Here is a 22,890-nt window from a genome sequence, read left to right on the forward strand (position 1 = left end):
CTGTGGGTCCTTCCTCTGCATTTCCTCTCCGTTCCCTCCCTGAGGAGGCATCTCATGCCTAACATGTGGTGACAACCTTCAAGATGGCCTGCCTCCTCTTCCCACTAACCCATTCTGCACAAAGGTCTTCTAAACATCAGATTTCAACACTTGCCTCATTTATGTTCCTGATAACCTTTTCCTGCTCCCATGGCCTAGCTCATCAGAACCAAGGCTACTGATAATGTTAGAAAATCTCCCCACTGGAGACGAACCATGAGAGACTATGGACTCTGAGAAACAAACTGAGGGTTCTAGAGGGGAGGGGGAGGGGGATGGGTTAGCCTGGTGATGGGTATTAAAGAGGGCACGTTCTGCATGGAGCACTGGGTGTTATATGCAAACAATGAATCATGGAACACTACATCAAAAACTAATGATGTAATGTATGGTGATTAACATAACATAATGATAATAAAAAAAACAAAAGAAGTAAAGTGAAATGCAAAAAAAAAAAAAGAAAGAAAAGAAAATCTCCCCACTAAGTAATAAAATCAAAAGTTGTGTGCTTGAAACCTATCTTACCAATACTTCCTCAGGGAGGGAACTTGGACAAGCCCCTTAACTCTCTGAGCCCCTTTCCTTATCTCTGAAAATGGCATAAGGACCTCACATGTGGTGATTTCATAGGTGTGCAGTGAGACTCAATGACACAGCGATGCGGAAGGGCTTTACAAACTATAAAGTGCAGCACCAACATTAGAATCCATTCAGATCTCTTGGATCTCTCTCAAAGTTCATTCCAGATGGTTTTCTTGTTCTCCTATTGTTTCTCTCCGTAGGGATTTTCCCTCGTGTAATTAACCAGGCAAATCATTCCCTCCAGAGCTCAATGACCTTCCTATTCTGATGTTTTCCTTCACCACCCACACCCTTTGTACTGAGTCCCTGACCTGCCTCAGTTCCTCTGCACACAGATGAGAATTAGTGAACCCCACCAACAAATATGCCTAGGGTTTACCCATTATCTCATTTAATCCTTGCAATAAATTCAGCAAAGTCTCTGGATACAATGTCAGTATACAAAAACCAATTGCACTTCTATATACTAGCAACAAATAAACAGAAAAAGAAATTTTAAAAACATACTATTTAAAAATGTACATTTAAAAAATAAGTTACACATGGTCTCTACATTGAAAACTGGAAAGTATTATTTAAATTATTTAAATTGTTATTTAAATTATTTTATTAAATTATATAATTATATATTACATAAAATTATTATTTAAAGTAAAGTGTGATAAAGAAAATCTAAACAAATGCAGACATATGTCAGGTTCATGGATTAGAAGACTCAATATTCTAAAGATTTGAATTGTCTCCAAATCAATCTATAGAGTCAATACATTACCAATCAAAATCCCAGCAGCTTATACACTGACACTCAAAGGTCCAAGAATAAACAAAACCTCCTGAAAAAAAACAAAGCTGGAGGGTATATGTTACCAGATTTCAAGACATATGAAGTAGCAATAATTAAGACAATGTGGTATTGACATAAAGGTAGGTAGACTGACCAATAGAACAGAATAGAGTCCAGAAACAGTCCCACACACAGTCACTTGATTTGTGACAAAGGGGACAGTGCAGAGCCGTGAGAAAATAAAAGCTATTTTTATTAATTGCTGCTGGGTCCACTGGTATCCATTTATAATAAAGTTATCTTGACTCCTACTTCATACTACATACAAATAATTTCTGATGAATTTCTGATGAATTACAGATATTAATGCAAAAGGTAAAATGCTAAAGCTTCTATCTAGAAGAAAACAAAGGAGAACAATTTCTTGGCCTTGAGTAGACAGAAATTTCTTAACCAGGACCTAAAAAACACTAATCATAAAGGAAAAATACTGATCAATTAAGAATTTCTCTTCATCAAAGGTCTCCATTGAGAGAGAAAAGACAAGCCAGAGAGTGGAAGAAGATACTTATAATATACATATCTGACAAAGGACTCTCAACAGAATACAAAAAAGAACTTTTGTAAATCTCTAATAAAAAGGCAGAAACCAAATTAAAAATGAACAAAAGATTTTAATTAGTCACGTCATAAAATAAAATATGCAAATGGCCAAAATGTATAAACAGGTATTCACGACGATTGGTCATCAGGGAAATGCATATTAACCAACTGAGCCACCCAGGCGCCCAGGGAAATGCATATTAAAACCATAATTAAATACAACCACAGCAATGACAAAATGAAAAAGCCAGATAACCAAGTGCTGGTTAAAGATGTGAAGCATCCTCTGAGCAGATATGCTCATCCACACTAGGAAAATGGCAGTATCTACTCAAGTTGGATATATACACGCCTTATGACCCAGCAGTTCACTCCTAGGTGCACACCCAGTAGAAATGTTCCCATGTGTTTACTAAAAGACCTAGCAGCATTATGTGTAAGGGTCCCAAAGTGGAAATGCCTGGAAACGTAAGTCCTATCCACAGTAAAATAAATGTAAATGAGGCACGGTGTATTCATACCATAGAACATTACGGGGCAATGAGATCCATGGAGCTACTCTTACACAGAGTAGCATAGCCCAGTCTCTCACAAAAAGATGCATGCTATATGGTCCTATTAATCAGATGTTGATAAAGGGGGCAAAGATATGGTGTCAGGATGAAGGACAGAATTACAGAGGGTAGGGGGACCAGAGGGGCTTCAGAGGATACTTTTAATGCTCTATCTTTTGCCTTGGGTTCTACTTACATAAAAATTTTTTGAAAATTCATCAGTTTGTTCATCCATGTTTTGTGCACATTTCTGTATGTATATTATATACTTGAGTAAGATTTTCACTTAAAAAAATTCTCACAATGACCCAGGCAGGAAGTGATTCTTTCTCCCAATTTGCCAATGACTAAGGAGGCCCAGCAGGAACAAAGAACTGGTCCAATGTCAGATAGGGATGAGCGGCAGAGAGTATTGAAACCCATCCTGTGTGCCTTCCTTAACACATCTCCTGACTTTACATCCACTTCCTCACTGGGGCTTTGTGCCTTCAGAAGCAGAGACACTGAATCCTACCTGCCTTATACTCCCTTTGAGGCCTGCACACTGCTGGACATGGTAACCCAACAGATGCTCAGTGCTATAGACTGGAAGTTTTTGTCCCTCCAAATTCATATGCTGAAGCCCCAACCCCCAATGTGATGGTATTTGGAGGTGGGGCCTTTGGGAGGCAATTGGGTTTAGATGAGGCGTTAAGTGTAGGGCACCCATAATGGGATTAGTGTCCTTATAAGAAGAGTAAGAGACCAGAACCCTCTTTCTCCACCACATGAAGACACAGCAAGAAGGCAGCTGTCTGCAAGCCAGGAAGTGGCCTCTCACCAGACACCAAGTCTTCTAGCACCTTGATCTTAGACTTCCCAGCCCCAAGAACTGTGAGAAATGAGTGTTTATTATTCAAGCTACCTGGTCTATGGTATTTTGTTATAGCAGCTCAAGTTAAGACACTCAGTAGAAAGAAGGCCAGAAGCTAAATCAACAAACTTGCCCACCCACCTTTTTCCTCTCCCTCCCTCCCTTCTACTCTCTTTTCCTTCTTGGCTCTACAGAGTGTTCCTGAGTTTGCCTGGTTCTTTGACTCTGTCCCCCTACTTGGCAGAGTGGTGCTAACTTTAGGATGGGGATGGCAGGGTGGTTTCAGCCAAGTGGCTTCAGCGGTGCTCCCAGAATGTGCTGCAGATGTGGACTGGGATTGTTGCTCTGGTGCCCTCGTCTCTCTCAGGCCACCTGCGCTGGGCCACCACCCAGAAGGGTGGGGTTTCCTCCACTCAGCTACTCCTGGAAAGATCCTCAGGGATGAGGGGGGAACCAGACTGGTGTGGCTTAGCTCCCACCTCTCTCTGTCCCCAGGGCTTGGGGGACACACACTCTTCCACTTCTGTTTCAGCCTCGAAGCTTTTTTCTCCTCCTGCAGAGAAGAGGGAGTGAAACTGTCCCTGCTGGCAGATCCCTGGGCAGAGCTCCCTCCCCCACACAGCTGGGGGATTTTTCAGTCTCCACCTCAAGAAGCAGGACCTGGATGCTGTCAGAAGCCCCCTCAGAAAGGCTGAGGGCCAGCCTCCCATGGCTCAAGAAGGGGGTCACCACTGCCTAGGAAAGGCTGTGGGGAGACAGTTTACCAATTTACCTTCCTATTGCCTCTGGCCAGAGGTAGACACCCGAGCTGAAATAGCAGAGTCCAATCCCCTTGGATGTCAATCTGGGGGATAGAGCTCCTCCTAAGCTCCCATCTGCTGAATGTTTCCTTAGGTTTGGATGAAGGACTACACATACATGATCTGAAGCAAGCTGCACCTCAACATTGAGGGGGGACACTATTATTATTCTCATACAACAGATGCAGCAAATGAGGTCTCAGGTTTTATATCTCGCAAGGAACAATGCCTGGCTTTGAACCCAGGCTGCGGTCCACAGTGCTCTAGCCATACACACCATCTGTTTACCTCTAGGGGCATCAGGTGCTCCACAGACCTCACCACCAGCCAGGGATCCCCCTGCCCCATTGCCCAACCCTCTCCCCACAGGCTTGCCTGCTCCTCCCAGACCTCACCCTAACTCTGTCCCATGACCCCCACCCCTCCATCACCTCCCCCTGCACTCTGGCTTCAGTTGGTAATCCTTTTTAGGCCTTTGCACTCCTAGTCTTGGGCCACCACTGTGGCCTCTCCAAGCCTCCGTTCCTATCTGTAAACTGGAGCTAACAGTAGTACATACCTCACAAGGTTCTGGTATGTATTAGGTGGAGTTTTATTTGTAAAGGAACTGGGATAAAATTAAGAGCTTAGTACATGGCAGCTAGGTTTTATCTTTGTTTTTGTTTTATAACATACGGAACTTAGTGACTCAAAGCATTTCTGGGCTCTAATCTTGATATATTTTTCTCCAACTTTGCTGGTCTCTGGGCTCTACTCCTTTCCTTTCATTATCTAAAGAACTGGGGACATTTCCATTTGGGGCCTTTAGAGATAGACTTTTTAAAAATATGAGTAATCACCTATTCGTTTTTTGTAGGAATTGCTCTTAAAGTGCTTAGAAATCACCAATCTAACAAATAAATAGTATACTCTCTGAGGACGCCAAGTACGCATGGGGCCTAGCACAGAGCCGTGCCCAGCAGAACTCAGTACATTCAGATAGGCAGCAGCACAGGTACGAATACTGGGGAGCAGTACCAGCCCCTTAAGCCAGCAGCCCCCATCCTTTAGAGGGCTACAGGATGGGGTGTTTTTAGCTAGAGACATCTCCTCTTTCCCCCTGCATGTGCTCTGAGTCACAGCCAGCTAACAGCAGGCCAGCCCCAGGGTGTAGATGAGATCAGACACCTCTGTCTTCCCCAGAGGCATTTCTGTGGGTCTCTGGCCCTAAAGTCCTCTTGGGCTGAGGCCTGTGATGTGGGCCTGCTCCCGTCTCTTGCCGCTCCTGTTCATCCCACATGTTCTGCCACCCCTCCTTGAGGAAACTAAACAGGAGACCCTGCGGGAAATCCTTTTCACCTGCGTCCATGGAAAGGCAAGGGGAGGACAGACTGGGGGAATCCAAGGGATCATGTCAACTCAGTGGCTTGGAGCAGGGTGAGTAAATGTGAAGCAGCACAGGGGCTGGTTTGCACCAAGCAATGCCTGGTCTTGCACTGGATCTGGTACATACGGAACACCCTGTGGTATTCAGGCAAGAGAAAGCTTCACAGGCATCAGTCTTAGAAACCAGACTCCACCTTCTGCTGGCACCCTCTTATGATTCAATGTGGAAACATATTTGTCTGCAAAGACTGAGACCCTAAAAGCCGTTTCTGGTCCACGGGAGAAGTGGCTGATCCCTGAGGTCCTCCCACCACTGCGCCCCTGCAGACGTGTCCTTGGAAGGGCTGTGCAGCCAGCACAGGTCTGGGCAAGGCAGGGAGACAGTGCTGCAATTAGACCAGATCCCAGAAACCCCACCTGCCTCCCTGTCCCCATTCCTGAGCTGCTCCAGGGCCGGGCAATGGAGCGGGGTTCGCAGTTGCTGACAGAAAAGGTATGAGGAGGGAAGAAACAAGAGAGGAGCTCTTGGTTTGTGTTCATCCCTTCATCCTATTTTCCTGTCCTGGGACACACCTCTCTAGGGCCATACGGGTGGAGGCATCTTAAGCAGGGACCTCAAACATAGCACCATAATTTTTGACCCTTGGCAGGCTTCCCTGAAACCACTTTACGCTGATGAAAGTAAGGCCTAATTCCAGGCTACCCTGTGTTTCTCTAACAGGTTCCACATCTCTCATCAGCCTCTGAATCCATGAAGTGCAGTCAAGTGGGAGTTTATAGTTACTGCCCAGAGACTGTGCAGAGGGCAGTTCTTTGAACTCTGTCTTTCTCTGCAGGCTGGAGGTTCCCACCATTGCCTAACGGAGGAGGGCAGAGGCTGCTGGAGGGAGGTCCCATGGCTGCCTTTGTTCCTGGACAGCTCTTTAAGGTCTCTTCAAGCTGTCCTGACCCTAGAATCAGACAGCCCTGAAACTGAGCTAACATCCCCTCTCCCAGATGTTCCTAAAAGCCATGAGAGCCTCATGTTGCTGGAGGCACTGTCTTCTCCCCAGCAGATACCCACAACATGCTAGAATGGAGAAATTGCTGGACTCTGAAGATGCAGGTTCTAATGTCAGATCAGAGACCTAACAGCTGTGTGCTGTGTGCTATGGAAGAAATCACCTCAACTCTCTAGGCCATGCCGTTAAAGTGGAGAAGTTTCCTCCATTAAAAAAAAGAAAAACAAACAAACAAACAAAAAAACCCGAAAAACCAGAGCACAGAGGGAGGTGAGAAGGCAGGTGGAAGGTGCATTAAATGCCAAACTGCTCATTTCACATGGGGGGATTCATATATGGGTCCCTGGTATAGAATGTGTGTCAAGACAGGAGCAGCTTCTCCCCGGTCCACCCAGGCTGCCCGGCCCCATATTGTTTAATGTCATTTAGGCAGAATAATGTTCCTCTAATTTCCCAAGGCAGAAGTAGACTCTTCAGCCTTCTTCATTCTCCTATGTGGGACTCACCCAGACCTGGGCCTTCTTGCATCTGTGCATGTCTCATAAACTAAATGCAGAGAGAAATTTCAATTTATTTGTTTTTCTTTCTCCCCTTTTCCTGACCTTATGTGCTACATAATCCAGAAAATGATCCAGATGGGAAAGGCATTGGCTTTGAAGCAAGAGGCAGGAGGAAAAAAAAGAAAGAGGCACAATATAAACCCCTTGTATCCAGACGCTCACTCTGGGGAGAAATCTTCCTCCCCTAACTCCGTTCCACACGTGTTCCAGATGGCGTTGTGGGGTCTTCCTGAGGGTGGAGGGAAAACCCAGCAGATCCACAGGGTCTCTGAGCCCTTCCCTCTCCTGCCTCCTGTCCTCCACACATTTGGTGTAAGCCAATGTGAGCACGAGACCTACTTTCAACACCGAGTCTCTACCTCAGGACATTCAATGATGCCACACTCATCTGTTCTACATAATTCCATCATTCAATTTACTTTCTTCAAATTGACACGGTAGATGGAGATCCAGAGCGGCAAAGGTGGAAGTGTTTCCCTCCCATGTTGTTTTTAGTTACAACTGTCTCCCTCTGCCAGAGTAAGCAGGTAAGAGAGTAGCTGTCCTGACCCTAAAGTTTCCCCTCCCTGCTCCCCTGAACATGTCCTACACCAAGGTCTCACGAACCTCCCACACAGACATCTCAGTCTCAGGCCTGCTTTCCTTCCCCTGGAGCTGATGGGAAGGGGATGAAACATGAAAATAGAGCTCCTATTACGTTTCACAGGCCTTTACTTATATTGGGTCACGTAATTTTCATAAAAATTCTCCCTGGGACATAATATAGAAAATGAGAAAACTGAAGCTCAGAGAGGCTCAGAGAGGCTAAGTGACTTGCCTGATGTCATACAGCTATTAGGCAGCAGAGCCAAACACTGATCCATCTGATGCCAAAAACCATGTTCTTTCTGCTCTCCACTCCCAAATTTGCCTGGAAGGGTTGACAAGCATGAAAAAGCCCAAGCCTCACCTTTACGGCTTGCCTGCTCTCTCTACCAGGGCTGTGGGTTGCTGTCCAGGTGAAGATGAACTTCTCTGGGAGACTAAGGGAGCATGGCATGAGCTGAAATGTCTCGTGAGCAAAGCCCTGTCTCCAGGAGCTAGTCACCTCTCTGAAGATGTCACAGGACACTGCCATGGTCCTGCCCTTGGCTAGTCTGGTTTTTAGCAAACACAAGGGAAGCTCCTGGGCAGGGAGAGGAAGATGGGGAGTGATGTTCTAAGATCTTCACAGGTCCTGTGGGCAGGAGGACCCCTGGCACCCTGTTCTTCTGAGATCAAAGGAGGTCCCTGCTTGACCGGCCCCGCCTCTCCTGGCACTGGGGAGCACACCTGCCTTCTGGCTGGGAATCTTTCCCAATGTGGCATCAACTCTCTGGGTGGTTAGCATAGCTCACTGGCACCCACAACCTTCCCATTTTGTTCAGGTTTGGTTTAAATTGGGCACATATGAGACAGAGACAGCAAACTTGATTTTCATTTTGGAAAAGTGACAACTGGTCACAACTGTGACTGGCATAGTAAACCTTCACTGTCACATTAGATGGGAGCTTCTCAGAACTCTTAGAACAAAGGAAAAGGCAGAGGAAAGGAAGGAAATCAAACATCTGAAGACCCCAGAGAAATAAGGATAGAAAAATGGAGGCTGAGTATCAGCTGTCACCAGGGACTCCCTTGACTTGTGGGGAGAAATCCAAAAAGACTGAAAACATCCCATTATTGACAAGTTCTCATACGTCCTCTTGGGCAACCCTGGCTAACACTAAAGGTTTGAGGATCTGAGGAATTCTACTGGCCCTTTTGTCTTTGTCCACAAATAGCAGTGTAAAGAATCTAAAGTGGGAGCACCAGTCCCGGTTCTGCCACTGACGAGCTGTGGGACCCTGAGCAAGTTCCTCCCCAGTCTGGGCCTCCATGTCTTCACCTGTTCAAAAAAAAAAAAAAAGGCCCCCTGTGATTCTGTCCATGTCCAAAGCGGTGCAAAGCAAGGTGTTATCCATGTATCCTATTATAAATAAGTTTCTAGACACATTGACACCTGACCTTTGATGTTAGACTAGGAGCTTTCCTCTCCTTGATGCTTTGGCTACCCTATGTTTCCAGGCTGAGTGAGATCTCTGGGAACATGTGCTAACAACCAGGAGATAGGAAGGAGAATAGAAAGTCATTCTAATAATCATATTTCTAGAAAGAAGCCTCTCCACCCTCAAATCTATTCTATTCTCCATTGCTAGATTAACTTCCTAAAACCAAGGTCTATTATAAGCCACTCTTCTACCTATCACGTCAGTCACCTCCCACTGCCTACCAAATAACAAGCAAACTCCCAAGGGGTGCACAAGGCCTTTCTCAATCTGATTCAACTTGCTTTTGTTCCCACCACCCATTGTCCCCTATCTTTGCCACCCACCCCCCCTACATCTCTTAAAATCACGCCCAGACCATGGGGTGCTTCCCAAGTTCTATATCTTCCATGAAGACTTTTTAAACTGATTCCTCTCTGTAGAGTGATATTTTCTAATGCATCTGTTGTCTCCCCCAGTACCAAGCCTGTCTGGAACAGTGTGTCTCATTTTTTGCTCCTCTTACGATCTGGTAGAGAGCTTGATATGAACCTAGCATTCTCTGGCTTTAAAAGAACGTAACTAAAATAAAAAGAAATGGGTTCTAGGGGTCCAGAGCAGGAGTTCTTCAAGGTGAGCAAAGACAACAACTTGGAGAAGAAGGGTTTTGCGGGGAGTGGGAGGGGTGCCTAGAATAGAATTTAAGGGTCCTTTCAAGTCTGAGATTTTGTGTTTCTATGCAGAGTACTGGACATTTCGTCAACACAGGCTCCTTAGTTTCCTGATAAATCTTGGAACCTTGGGCTTGGAGGTCCTGTCTGTAGCTCTAGCATAGAAGTAACTCCAGTCAAGAGAGAAGTTTTTACATCCTGGGGAAGCTGAAAGCCTGGTGCTCCTGGTAGATGAGGAAATGTCTCAGGAAAGACCAAGCATCCTGCGCATACCCACTCCCTGCTAGTGCAGTGCCTCTGACCAGGGCAGCTGCAGGCCCATGGAGGGGAGGAGCACAGGCCACTCCCTTCAGTGGAGCACTGCCTTTTTAGTGCAGGTGGAGGTTGGGGCTTTGCCTGGTGGCTCTCACTTTCCCCACCTGCCTGCAGTTCAGTTTGCCTGCTGGCGCCACTCAGACATTGGGGCTGGGGAAGGCTGTCTCCTCAAGATGTGCGCACATTCTAATCCTTCCCAGCCTCCGTCGTGTGTGTACTGTTGAGATGCCCTTCAATGGGAAGGAGAAGAAGAAAGTTAAAGCTGGAATGTCTGAAGGTTTCAATAAATAAGGGAGGTGCTCTGAGTGGTTAGTGTCCTTCTGAAACCATGCTGTCCCTGACCTTGCTGCTGAGGTGGCCAGGGCAGACCCAGCCCAGGCATCCTCCCCACACACTGGTCAGACTGCCTCTTAGCAGTTGGCAGGTCAAGAGCAATCTCAGGGCTCATTCCCCCAGACTTCTATCCCTTGACATGCCCTGCGAACTCCCCATTGTCCCTGCCTCCCTAGTTGTGTGGTGGCTTCTATTCTCAGGGCTTTCTCATTATCTTCCTTGAGAAGAGGGTGAAAGGGAAGGAACCTGGGTTGGGGGATTCATCAGGTTCCAGGCCAGCTTGTGTTGGTGCTGTGTTCCCCCTCCTTGGGAGACCAAACAAATGTTATCAGTGACTCAGAGAACCTCCTGTCAAGGTCACTCTGTTCTGCCTGATGCTGTCTCCGCTGTCTGACATGAGAACTAACTCTGTTCTCCACCTCCTCCCAGCCCCAGTGCAATCCTGGGTGCTGGATGAGCTGACAAAGAGTGCCCCATCTGTTGGCTGGTGATCATATGGAGCCTCTGCACAAGGACAGAAAGTCTCCAAGTTTCTACTTCCCTAGCTGGTCTGTCCCTGTGTGGTATAACCCTTTCCCTCCCTGAAGCTTCTCACTGAGATAGTAGACCCAGCCTTGAAACTTCCCCTGTTATTCTTTCTCCTCTTGCCTCTCTGGGTTCCCAAACTCTGTGGCCCTTGGGCAGCACAGGGAGATCTGAAATGGCTGAGAGGGAAGGGCCACCATAGGCCTCATCACCATTACCCTCAGCCATTGGGGGTTGAGCCCTGACTCTGTCCAGAGCCTGGAGCTATACACCTGAGACATGACACATTTTCCTTTCGAGGGATTTATAATCTAGGCAGGGAGGAAGGATAGAGAAGCTAAATACTAATATATGGGAACAGATGCTCAATGCGTGTGATAGTACATGTTGCAGAATTTAAGGAACAGGGAGCTGATGGGGGGGGTCTTTCTCTCCCCACAGCTGATGCCCTTTCTTCCCTCCAGACCAGGCAGGTACAGCCCCTCAGTAGTGAGTACACCTCTTTCACCCTAGAATCCTGTGTCTCCTCCTATTGAGCCAGGACACACTCACCTATTGCCCACCACCCAACTGTCCAGAGTTTTTGGAGTTACCGGGGAAAGGTGCTGGCAAACCCAAGCTTTGTTTCCCTGCCTCCTTAGCTTTCTCTTACCTCCTTCCCTTGCATGCCTATACTCAATTCTCTCTTCAGCAGGAATATAATGTTCAGCTGCTTTACACCCACTCTCTGAATGCTGCCAGCGAATAATGACTAAGGTAGTGGGTGGAAGTACAGCAAGTTGAGACCAATTTAGCAGTCCAGGGTGCCAGGAGGAGGGTGATTTAGCAGCAAATGGCTTTGTAACAGCAAGGAGAGAGAAGATGCCCCCAAAGCCAACAGGCCAGTGAGCCAAGTGCACAGCCCTGCCCTGGTGCCTCAGGCAGGTATTGCCTCAGCCACCTGGCAGTCTATGCATTGCAGTTGGATTCATGCACAGGGCAGGGTTCATTCTTAAACACCAAATGATTTTCAAAGCCATGCCCACCCTCACCCTGATCTCAGCTCCACTTTGACGCTTTTGAGGGGCCTGTGTCCTTGGGTACCCCTTAGCCTAAGAGTCTCACCTAGAATGGTCCCTCTTTGTCTAGTGGATGCTGTGACCTGGGAGCTTCAATTCAAAAGACTGCTCTGGGCATGGCAGAAATTGAGGTTCTGTGGCATCAAGGAAGGGGGCAGCCCAAGCACACTTTAGATCATACCACAGAGAGGCCAACCCAAGCAGACATAGGTGTGGATCTTCCAGGTCCTGCCACCTGGGAATGTCTGAGGATTCATGTTACAGGATGTGACTGTGAGTGTGGGTATAGGAAGAGAGCATGTCTCAGTGGAAGAGATGAATGAATGAATTTGGTGTGTGTGTGTGTGTGTGTGTGTGTGTGTTAGCAGTCATCCTGAAGGTAGTTACCTTCTCCCACAGTGATTAACTGACATGGAAGCATATCTATGGGTGATCTGGATAGGGCAACTCTTTACTGTCTTTGTTCCAGGTACTAGACAAAACCTGTATCACATCTGTTTAGACACCAATTTGGCCTATCACTTAGGAAGAAAAATCACCAGTCTACTGGATTGATTAGAACAATTAATTTTAGCTTTTAGCTAACATACACACACACACTCACTTTCTGTTTGCTAATTAATGAGGCCTCACAATTAGGTGATTGTAGCCCTGGACTGGGAGTCAGGACAGCTGGGTTTGAATTCCAGCATTCCACTTAAAATCTTGGGTGAACTCCTTCACCCTTGATAGGCTCATTCAGTTTTCTCGTATGCCAAATTGTGGAAGATATCTTCTCACAGGGTTGATGATGATGATGATACTTAACAACAACAACAACAACAACAACAACAATAATAATGTCCCCTTTTAAAGTGTAAAGTCCTGAACAAATAAAAAGGGCTATTAAAATTATTATTACCAGAAGCCTAGAGATGGTGATAGATTGTTAGGTGGAAGTTGATGTCTGGCAGGAAGCAGGAGAGTGACAGAAGCAGGATGGAGATGGCAGATACAGAGGCAGCACTGCCAATTGGCAGCTAGCCCAAAGCCCAATGCAACCATGCTTGATTTTGACACGTCTCCACCCACTTCTCTAAGTCCTTGGAGAAGGGGATCCAGAGCCAATATGCACACTCATTTTGCTGGAGGCAGTTGTTAGAGGTGAGTTACTTCCCATCCTTCATTTTCCAGCTCTGTCTAGTCTGGGTGTCTTGCTGAGCTGCATGGAAGGAGGAAACAGGCTCCCACCTGGGTTTCCCTTGGAAGAAAAAGCTTCATCTCCTCAGGTCTCAGCTTGCATCTTGGAACTATGACCTTGCCGCTGCTATGTCTACTCTTTTTATACCTTCCTGAGGTTTAGCTTCAATTTTTCGTTCATGACCACCTCTTCCCTGGTGTCTTTGAGCTCACCTCGCTCATGCTGAGCAGCTGCTGTGTTCAAAGTTAGTATGATCCAGTTTTCAATGTACTTGTCAAGATTCATGTGTGCTGGTTCCTCTTCTCAATTCTCATCACAAATTTTAGTCTCAAGCCATTATTGAACCATTTTTTTTAAATCCCCCACCTCCCTGGCAACTGGCATGGATGAAACCTTGAATAAATAGTGAAGTACAGTTTTAGGGAAGCTAAAATCATCACAAACCCCTGAGAAGGCATGTGGCAACCCTGCTATGAGAAATAATGGTGTGGTGTAAAGGGCATGGGAAGGGAGTCACCAGACTGTAACCATGTGACCTTGGGCAAATCATGGCCAGATTACCTCCCCAAACATAGTTGCAGTTCACACTCCCAACAACAGCGTGTCTATTTTAGATCAGCGATTTTCAGACTGCAGCAGCATAAAGATCTATTCAAAAGCAAACTCAAAGACCTACTACTTAAATAGACTAAAGATTCCCCAGACCGTTGGATACTTCTTTGTTGGCCACCCCCTAGGAATACCTCATCACTGTCCTGGAACCACTGTCCTGCAGTTCCAAGCACACGATTTTAAAAACCTTAATTCTAGATCATATCTGGCACCTCCCACTGGTATATATTTGTTGGTTGACTGACCCCGAGTTAGAGTGCCTAGTTTGGCAGCGTGGGTGGTGGCTAGGTTTTCTTTGTGTTCCCAAACTGGTCAGGAACTGAGATGGAGAGCCCTATCTAAGCAGAGGCCCCAAAGGAGACGACCCAGTAATAGAGGCAGGAAAGCCAGAGGTCACACCAACAAAGTGTGTCCCTGCAGAAATCTGCTGTTGGGAAAATGCTCCCTGCCAATGGTCTCCGACAGCACTTCCCCTTCCCATTACTTTATTAAACATGCATTTACTAAAGGCCCACTCATAGTAGCCAAACAGTATACTCTGAACTGGGCATTCACAACACCATCACTGCCTCTAAGAACTTTGCAGGCTCTTCAGGACCAGTGGGTCAATGCCAGGGTAGTGTGGAATGATGGTAGGAACTCAGAAGAAGGCATGTAACCCAGACTTAGGGAAAGGAGAGGGGAAGATTGCTTGATTCTCATGGTTAAAACTAGAAGTACAAGTGGGAGCTTGTTAGGTGGAGGTAGAGGGACAGGGCAAGAATAGTTGACAGAGAGGAAACATGTATTTCTATTTTCAAAGGTAACAGAAGAACACGGAAAGAGCCAGGGCTGAGCTGAGTGGCGTTCAAACCCCTGCTCTTCCATTCTTTATCCTAGTACACTATTTAACTCTCCTCATCTAAGAATCATACACACCCTGCAGGGCTGTGCTGAGAATTAAATGAGATAATGAATAACGAGTACTGGGCACATAGTGTACTTAGTGAACAGTATTACGTGTTGTTAAATATTACCCATTATGCCAGTCTATAAGCTGATTAACCACAGGTTTGCCCTCATTACCTTATTCATCTTTGTAGCCTCATTGCCTGGCCCAGAGCTTTGCATTTTGTAGGCACCCAACGAATGTTTATTAAGTGAATGTTTAATAAGTGCAAAGACATATAAATAAGTTTTCAGGATTAGAAAGCCATTTTTATATGGCTGGAACCCATCCACCTCTTTGCCCATACAGGCAGGAACATGGCTTCTCAAAACAGCACGGCAAATCTTTCCCTCACATACTCCCAAAGCATTGGCTCTCCCAACACACACCGCACGGCGGCACACCTTCGGTGGCAGCTACTTCAACCCACATCTACTGGGGCACACACAGACAGACAGACAGACAGACAGGCGGCTCCTCTACAGACGCACAAATACACAAGCTGAGTTGTTAAAACACGTTTTACTTCGTGAGGTGCACAGAGGCGGCTGTAATGTTAAATAACAATCACCTCAAATGCCCCATCCTCCTTCTTGCTCACACATACACACTCTTGAGAGACAACCTCTTTTCTCTGACCTGGGTTTTTTCTCACTTCATGGAGAGTGAATGTCCGCACACACATCTTCTCAGCTGAGACCTCACCCTTGGACTTCCACTTGCTAAACCTAACTTTGCTCCCATTAGCTGTGGACCTCAGGGAAGCCCTGCCCCTCTGGTGCCTCAGTTCTTCACTGGTAGAACACAGAGAATTAACCATGCTTCATGCCAACCTGGTAGTTACATTGCGAGGATAAAGGAGATAACAAATGAGATAACGTCTGTGATGTGCAGAAAGCACCTCAGAAGAAAGGCACTGGATAAATATAAGGTGTAAATACCACACCTGATGAGTGTGTATGCCCCTGCCCACAGATTTCCACCCACACACTCTGCTCTTCTCCACCCTTGAACACAGACACCCTTCCTGCCTGTAACGCTGTCTCTCATATTCATTTTCATGTGTGTACATATATATACATACTTCAGCACCTGTATTTTCCCCAGCATGCCCACAGAAAATTGTATTTGAACTTAGGTTACAAACACTCTCTAGCCCCTACCCACAGACTCTTCTCAAGGGTCTCTGGTGCTGGAAGAACTGCCAAGCATACAGCTCATCTCTCTGTGGCTGGACTCCTCGGCTCGCATGATTGCAGTTAGGCTGCACTTCCAGCAGAGCAGGAGACCCTTTACCTGGCACAGCTCTTGCCAAGAGCTCTCCAGAACTCAGTGCCTCCACACTAGTTGGTCAGCACCTAAGACCCAAGACCAGGGCTGATGGTTGCAGGAGGGTGTGGATGGAATGGGAGAGGAGGGGCCCAGGAAATATAGATGCTCAGATCCCTAAGCATTCTTTGCTCCTGGGGAACTGAGGGCTCTGAAGCTAAAAGTCCCAAACACTTTTCTAGGCCTGACCTACTCCTGGGCCAGCAGAACATTCATTTGCTCCACAGTTCACTCCTTTCCACTTGGAGCAGGAAGGAGAAAGATCACCTGGCCTATGGTGTTTTGATGCCTGTTGCTGCTGAGTTGTATGCTTTGAAAACTGGAGTTCAGCATGTTGAAGGGTGTGTGTGTGTGTGTGTGTGTGTGTGTGTGTGTGTAGGGGTGGGGAGGGAGTCAGGGCCTGGCGCCTCTGGTGGGTGCGAGAAAGAAGTGAATGTGGTGCATGTGTAGGTGTGGTACTGCGTGTGTGTTAATTTGGCTGAATGGCAAGTCCAGGACTGATCCTAGTTGGCCCACAACTCCAGGAGGCCACTTTCCACGTTCATCAACCCCCTCTCTATTCACCTCAGCGCCTGTGACCGATTCCTTCAGTGAGACATTCCAAACGTCTAACTGCATCAGTGTCCCTGCCACCCTGTGAGCACGGACACAGCCCATCTCCAAAGTTCCAGACGGCAAAGTGCAGTGGCCCGACCCCAGCTGTCAGACCCTCTGTCTGGGGCCAGGGTCCCCCCCGGGCTCACTCACATTCCCCTTTTCCTCATCTCAGACATCAGTGTCACCCAACACTTAATGTCCATCAAGATCAGATTCAGGGCTTGGAGCAGATAAAACCAGTCTGCAGAAGACGGAGACGAAGACAGAAGGACAGACGCAGCATCACTTTCCCCAGGCTGGGACCAGAGCAGCAACACCCACCCTGGCAGAGGGAGAGACCCTGACAGTTACATGCGGAGACAAAGACACCTAGACAGACCCTGCCACAGACAAAGACCGACGGACGCACGGACGCACTGGCACGCCGCGGGGAGCGCAGTGTCCCCTGGAGCCCGAGTGCCGGTTCTGCGGCGGCAGGCACTTCTCAGGAGCGAGGAAGACCCCTCGTCCACCGCACCTTACCTGCCCCCCTGCGCCTCGGACTGACTTGGGAATTTTTTTTCAGTGTTTTGCAGTGTGTTCCCGGCTGTCTTCCCAGAGCTGCCGGCCCGGCGGGTCCCGCGGCGCCGCCGCACCTCGCGGCTCTGGCTCGCCGGACCTGGCGGCCAGAGAAACTTTCGCCCTCCCCGCGCGTCCGCCGCCCGCCAGCTCCCGGCGCGCCGGCCTCCGCGCGGGGTCCCGGAGCCGAGGGCGGGGCGGGGCGGGGCGGAGCGGGGCGGGGCCAGCCCCGGCGCCGCTCATTGGCTGGGGCGCGGCTCTCAGCCTCTCACTTGCCGCTCGGCGGCCTTTGTTCCCGGCTGACAGCTGGGGCTGCTCTAGACCTCTCGGCTCCTCCGCGTCCGCCAAACGCCGTCCCCCATCTCCCCGCTCTCACTTCCAACAGACCCCGCCGGGCGGCCCTGTCTGAGTCTCTCCACCCGCCGGTCCTTCCCTTTCTCCGACTGTTCCTGTCTTGTTCTTGTCCCTTCCTTTTTTGCCTTTTATTAACGCGCACTCCATTCTTATTCCTTCGCGTGTCCTTTATCAATTCCTTCGCTTTCTCCATCCCCCCCCCCCCGGATTCCTTTCTTTCTTTATCACCCCTTCTTACTCACCAGTTTCCTTTCCCCAGCACTGTCTCTGCAACCCCTAAGTCCAGCGAAAAGCCTGGATTTCTGGGTTCAAAGACGGGACCAGCAGCCTACTGATGGGCATTGCCTCACCAAGCTGGGATTATAGACCCGAGCCCACAACACTGGCACTCCCACTCCCAAGACATTTCAAAAGCAAACTTTTCCAGCTTCCTCCCGGGGACTAGGTTTCGGGTGAAAGCTGAGGCCTGTTCCAAGTTTATAGCTATAAATCTCACCCAGTACCTTTTTAACGCTATCATTTTCTCTACCACGCTCACTTTCAACTTCTAGCAGTTGGGCTAGGAAGGAAACCAAGCTTACAAGCTTTGGTAGGACAAAAGACCAGTTAAAGGGGTTGCTGGGTGTGGCATAAGGCTCTGGTCCCCAGGGTTCACCCAGACTAATCCTCTAAACCCAGGCATGGCTCTACCCAGGGAACGTCATCCTCAGCCAAAAGAGGTGTGTATGTGTGGAGGAGGGAAGATTGAAGCGGCTGATCTCTGACTATAAGTGGAGTGGGGGAAGACAGCCCAAACAGAAGCAACATCATTTTGTTTCAGCCACCCCGCTGCTCAAAACCTTATAAGAGATCCTTACTACTTCCAGATCTTGACTCTGAACACCCCAGCTCTCATTTGCAGGCTTCCTGGAAGGAAACACAACAAACATTTAAGAGTACAGATAGGCTCTGCTAATTATCAGCTGTGTGACCCTGAGCTCTTCTTTTCCACCTTTGCATATACTTGTCCCTCAGTTTGAAAGGCCTTTCTCTACCTGTCAAAATTTGAGACTTAAAAAGTAATCCTTATTCACACCATCTTTGATCATCTCATCAAAATTACAGTTCCTTTTTCTAAAGCTCCATGTCTCTTGTCCTGTTCATTGGCACAGCATATGTATACTTGCTTGCTTGGTGGCTGTGACTGCAGGTCTGTCTTCCCCTAGACTATGAGCTATCTAGAATCAGGGACTGGACTCTACATCTCCAGAGACAGATATGGTGCCTCATGGGTGAGAGTTTCTCAGAAACATTTGCTGAATGGATTAATATAAATCAAACATCTCAGCACTTTTTTTTTTAAGGTAGAATCTTGGAAGGTAGAATAAGGGATCAGGTGGGCTTCGGATTTCTGTCAAACTCATTTTTGTCTTTTTATTTATTTATTTATTTATTTATTTTTTTTAAAGATTTTATTTATTTATTTGAGACAGAGAGAATGAGAGAGAGAGAGCACATGAGAGGGGGTAGGGTCAGAGGGAGAAGCAGGCTCCTTGCTGAGCAGGGAGCCCGATGCGGGACTCGATCCAGGGACTCCAGGATCATGACCTGAGCCGAAGGCAGTCGCTTAACCAACTGAGCCACCCAGGCACCCCATTTTTGTCTTTTTAGATGTGGAATTCCATGGAAGGGGAAACATAATAATCCTGGAAACCTGTTCCTCATTTTGGCCTTACCACTTACTATTTAAATACTCTTGGATAAGCCATGTTCCTGGCTAGGTCTCAGTTTCTTTATCTGCAAAGTGGGTAGTTTGGGTGAGACTCTTTAGGGTACTCATCCAGCACTGACATACTGTGGTTCTCTGCCAGAGACATTCTGGGTGGAAGATAAGGCATGACATGTAGCTCTCTTATAATGACTGAGTTAGGCAAAGGGTATGGACAGTGTGTTGGTGTGTATGTGAGGGGTGGAATCAGGATACAGTATGAAACAACAGAAGCACCTTGTGCAAGGGATGCGTCAGAGATAAAGTGGGGTGCATTGAAAGTGGGGGTGGAAGTAAGGAAGCAGAATAAGGGGAGGAGAGCTGCCATGGTACGGCGTGTGTGTTGTGTGTGTGTGTGTGTGTGTGTGTTCATGAAAGCCTCGGGAATGTGGTCTCCAGAAGTAGAAAGCCATAATTAGCTCCCTGACTCAGCTGTTGGGTATGGTAATGCAATGACTGGGTGTGTCTGCTCCTAACACCCCTGGTGGGATTCTCAATGTGGCACCTCTTCCTTTGTCTGGTGAAGGAGTATTGCCCTAACTGGGCCTGGGTGTCCCATCTGAGCCTCTGCATCCTTCAGGCTCTCCCTGGCCTGAGCTGAGTCTGGAAAGCTGGATCACAAAGCATGTTTTTATAAAAAATTCCCTACCCTCCTCATCTGTTCACCACCTAAGATTCAAGTAGTTTACCATTCTGGCTTATCATTTTGTCCTTCATCTCTAGGACCTTAGATTGGCCACATAGGACCAGGCCCGTGGACCAGTTAACCTAACATTTTCTCTGGATTAGAAACACCCCTGCCTCTCTCAGTGTGCTTTCACCTATTACAATTTAATTAATTGCCCATCTTCTTGTCTGTGTGTTCAACTCTTCTGTAAGCTTCTCATTCAAAGACCACATCTTTCCTGTCCAATACTGAATGACCAGCACATTGTTGGTATACAGAAAGCACTCATACAATATTTGAAGGAATTCTATGGAGGGGTGAAAGACAATGTTTTAGAGAGAGACATGGACTCAAATACAGAAGATTCACATCTATTCCCACGTCTTCAAATTTGTGGTCTTGTCACGACTTTTCTGAGACTCCATTTGCTCATTGGTAAAATGGGCCTATTAACATTAGCCCTACCTGTCTTGTGACAATGATGCAAAGATGAAGAGAATTAATCAGGTTGAAGCTGGTAAGAAAAGTGAAAAATGTCAAGTAATTGTTTAACATTATTTCAAGTCTAAAAAAAGTCCAGGTACTTGAGTTAGAGGATAAGAAAAGCTGACTATAGGGGCATGCCTGGCTGGCTCAGTCGGTGGAGTATGCAACTCTTGATCTCGGGGTTGTGAGTTCAAGCCCCATGTTCAGTGTGGAGATTACTTTAAAAAAATAAAATTTTTTTTTTTAAGATTTTATTTATTTATTTGACAGAGAGCGAGAGAGCACAAGCAGGGGGAACAGGAGAGGGAAAGGGAGAAGCAGGCTCCCTGCTGAGCAAGGAGCCCGATGCGGGACTCGATCCCAGGACTCTGGGATCATGACCTGAGCTGAAGGCAGTTGCTTAACCAAGGACCCACCCAGGCATCCCTAAAAAAATAAAAATCTTTAAAAAAATAAAAAAAGCTGACTATATTAAACTGAGGCTGGATAATTTCCAAAAGTAGATGAGAAAATATAGTGATAGATCACTGAGCTGCTACTCCATCTATCCCCAAGCTAACCCAGGAAAGTATAGGAAGGCTGATTTTCCTGAAGGCCAACCTAATGTCTCTTGACCTTAAAGGATGCCCCACCAGTGTCCTGTCTCCCTCCAGGGAAAACAAAAACAAAAACAAACAAACAAACAAACAAAAAACAGTTCCTCTGGAGTTTCCCTGGATGTACAGTTTTTATAACCAGAATTTACATTTCTTACCTGTATGTCCCTGGTCACCTTGCACCTCTTATCTCTGAACTTCAGTAAACTCTGCTTTGGGAAGAACATCTCGTCCTTGACTTCTCTGGGTGTTATGAAGACAAATAGGATAAAATGCAAGTAACGTTTTTTCTTTCCTAGAAAGCAAATGCTTTCCTAGAAAGCATTTCTTTCCTAGAAGTGACTCCAAGGAATTGTTAATCATTATCATTGGGAGGATTATCATCTGGAACTTCATTTTTAGTACTTAATCTGTATTCAGGAAACCAGGGAAGTTGTAGAGGGAACAAAACCCCATTAGGAGCACTAGGGAGAACTTGCTGACAGAATTCCTATCCAGTGATGACTCATTCACACTAACATGCTCAAGTTGCCTTAAGAAGTATGTCCACTCCACTCTCTCATTGAAAGGAAAACTGAGTCAAAGAGCAAGGTGAGAAATTTGCCCAGCTTTACTGGACAAAAAAACCTTTACCCAGGGTTTTGAAGCATGTGTCCTATAACTGCCTCAGAAACCTTATAACTGATACAGTGCCTGAATGTGGTTTGGTTTGGTTAGTGTAGACCACAGGCAGGCAGCCTTCCTCTGAGCAGAGAACCAGTTACCTTGGTAATGCAAAACCAGGGCTCAAATGGCACTAACTAGCTTCTAGTGTGAAAAGGCTTTGTTCAGCCATCAGCTGACAATGCTCATGTGATAACTGTTAGCAAACCATTCAATGTAAGTGCGGGGTTGAGCTAGATTACAGAGAAATAAGGAGGAAGTATTATGATTTGACATGTCCTGCCCCACCCCAAATACCATTTTCAGTAGGATAAATAGGCTATTCTAATTCAAGATCCTAGCTGTGAAAGGGCCTGGCCTATCACCTGTTCTGGAATCTATCTCTTCTGTTGTTTTAACTAGTTTGTCTGAAACTGTGAATCAGGAGGATGTTTCTAGTTACAAGTAACAAAAAGCCTGAATTAAGCTGGCTTAAACAATAGGCAACAAAAATCTCATGAATTAATATATTAAGAGATTAGCTTCCAGGTTAGTTCATTCTGTGGCCTCACAATGTCATCATAGATCAGGTCTTTGCATTTCTCTGTTTTGCCATTCTTGAAATATAGGCTTTGCCCTCATGGTGGCTGCTTCATGACTTTGGTTGGATCTGCCAGCCATGTTGTCACCCAGAACCAGGGATAGGCTTAGGAATAAAGGACCTTTGTTCCTACATCTCTATCTTAAGATCAAGGAAACCTTTCCTGGAAGGCTCTCAGTTGACACTAGACAGGATTGGAGACATCATCTAGCAGTCATTGGCAAACTCAAGGAGACTACCATTATTGGCTTTGGCCAATTGGTTGGGGTGGAATAGATACTGGGACATACCCATGCATTTCACCTTTGTTTTCAAGGGGGAAGAGGGAAGCCATGGAGAAAACCGGTCATTGCTTGACTATTATGTACCTCATCTTTGCTGGACATTTTATCTATAGTATATTATTTAATAATCATAGAAATCATTATCTGTTTTCCAAATGAAGAAATTGCAGTTCGAAGTGGCTAAATAATGTACCCCAAATCCCACCACTAGTAAGTGGAGGGAA

General features: G+C 46.7%; 1 protein-coding gene across 2 annotated transcripts in view; it reads right to left on the minus strand.

Annotated features, from left to right (window-relative positions):
• The window catches only part of LZTS1 (leucine zipper tumor suppressor 1), a 54,963-nt gene extending 37,504 nt beyond the window's left edge, over nucleotides 1-17,459 (minus strand). For both annotated transcript variants that reach the window (XM_032388998.1, XM_032388997.1), the window contains exon 1: nucleotides 17,254-17,459. The gene's annotated coding sequence lies outside the window, so the exon portion shown is untranslated. The remainder of the gene's footprint in view (nucleotides 1-17,253) is intronic.
• Nucleotides 17,460-22,890: the final 5,431 nt, after the last annotated feature.

This window comes from Phoca vitulina, unplaced genomic scaffold (genome assembly GCF_004348235.1).
Source record: "Phoca vitulina isolate PV1807 unplaced genomic scaffold, GSC_HSeal_1.0 scaffold53, whole genome shotgun sequence".
NCBI lineage: Eukaryota > Metazoa > Chordata > Mammalia > Carnivora > Phocidae > Phoca > Phoca vitulina.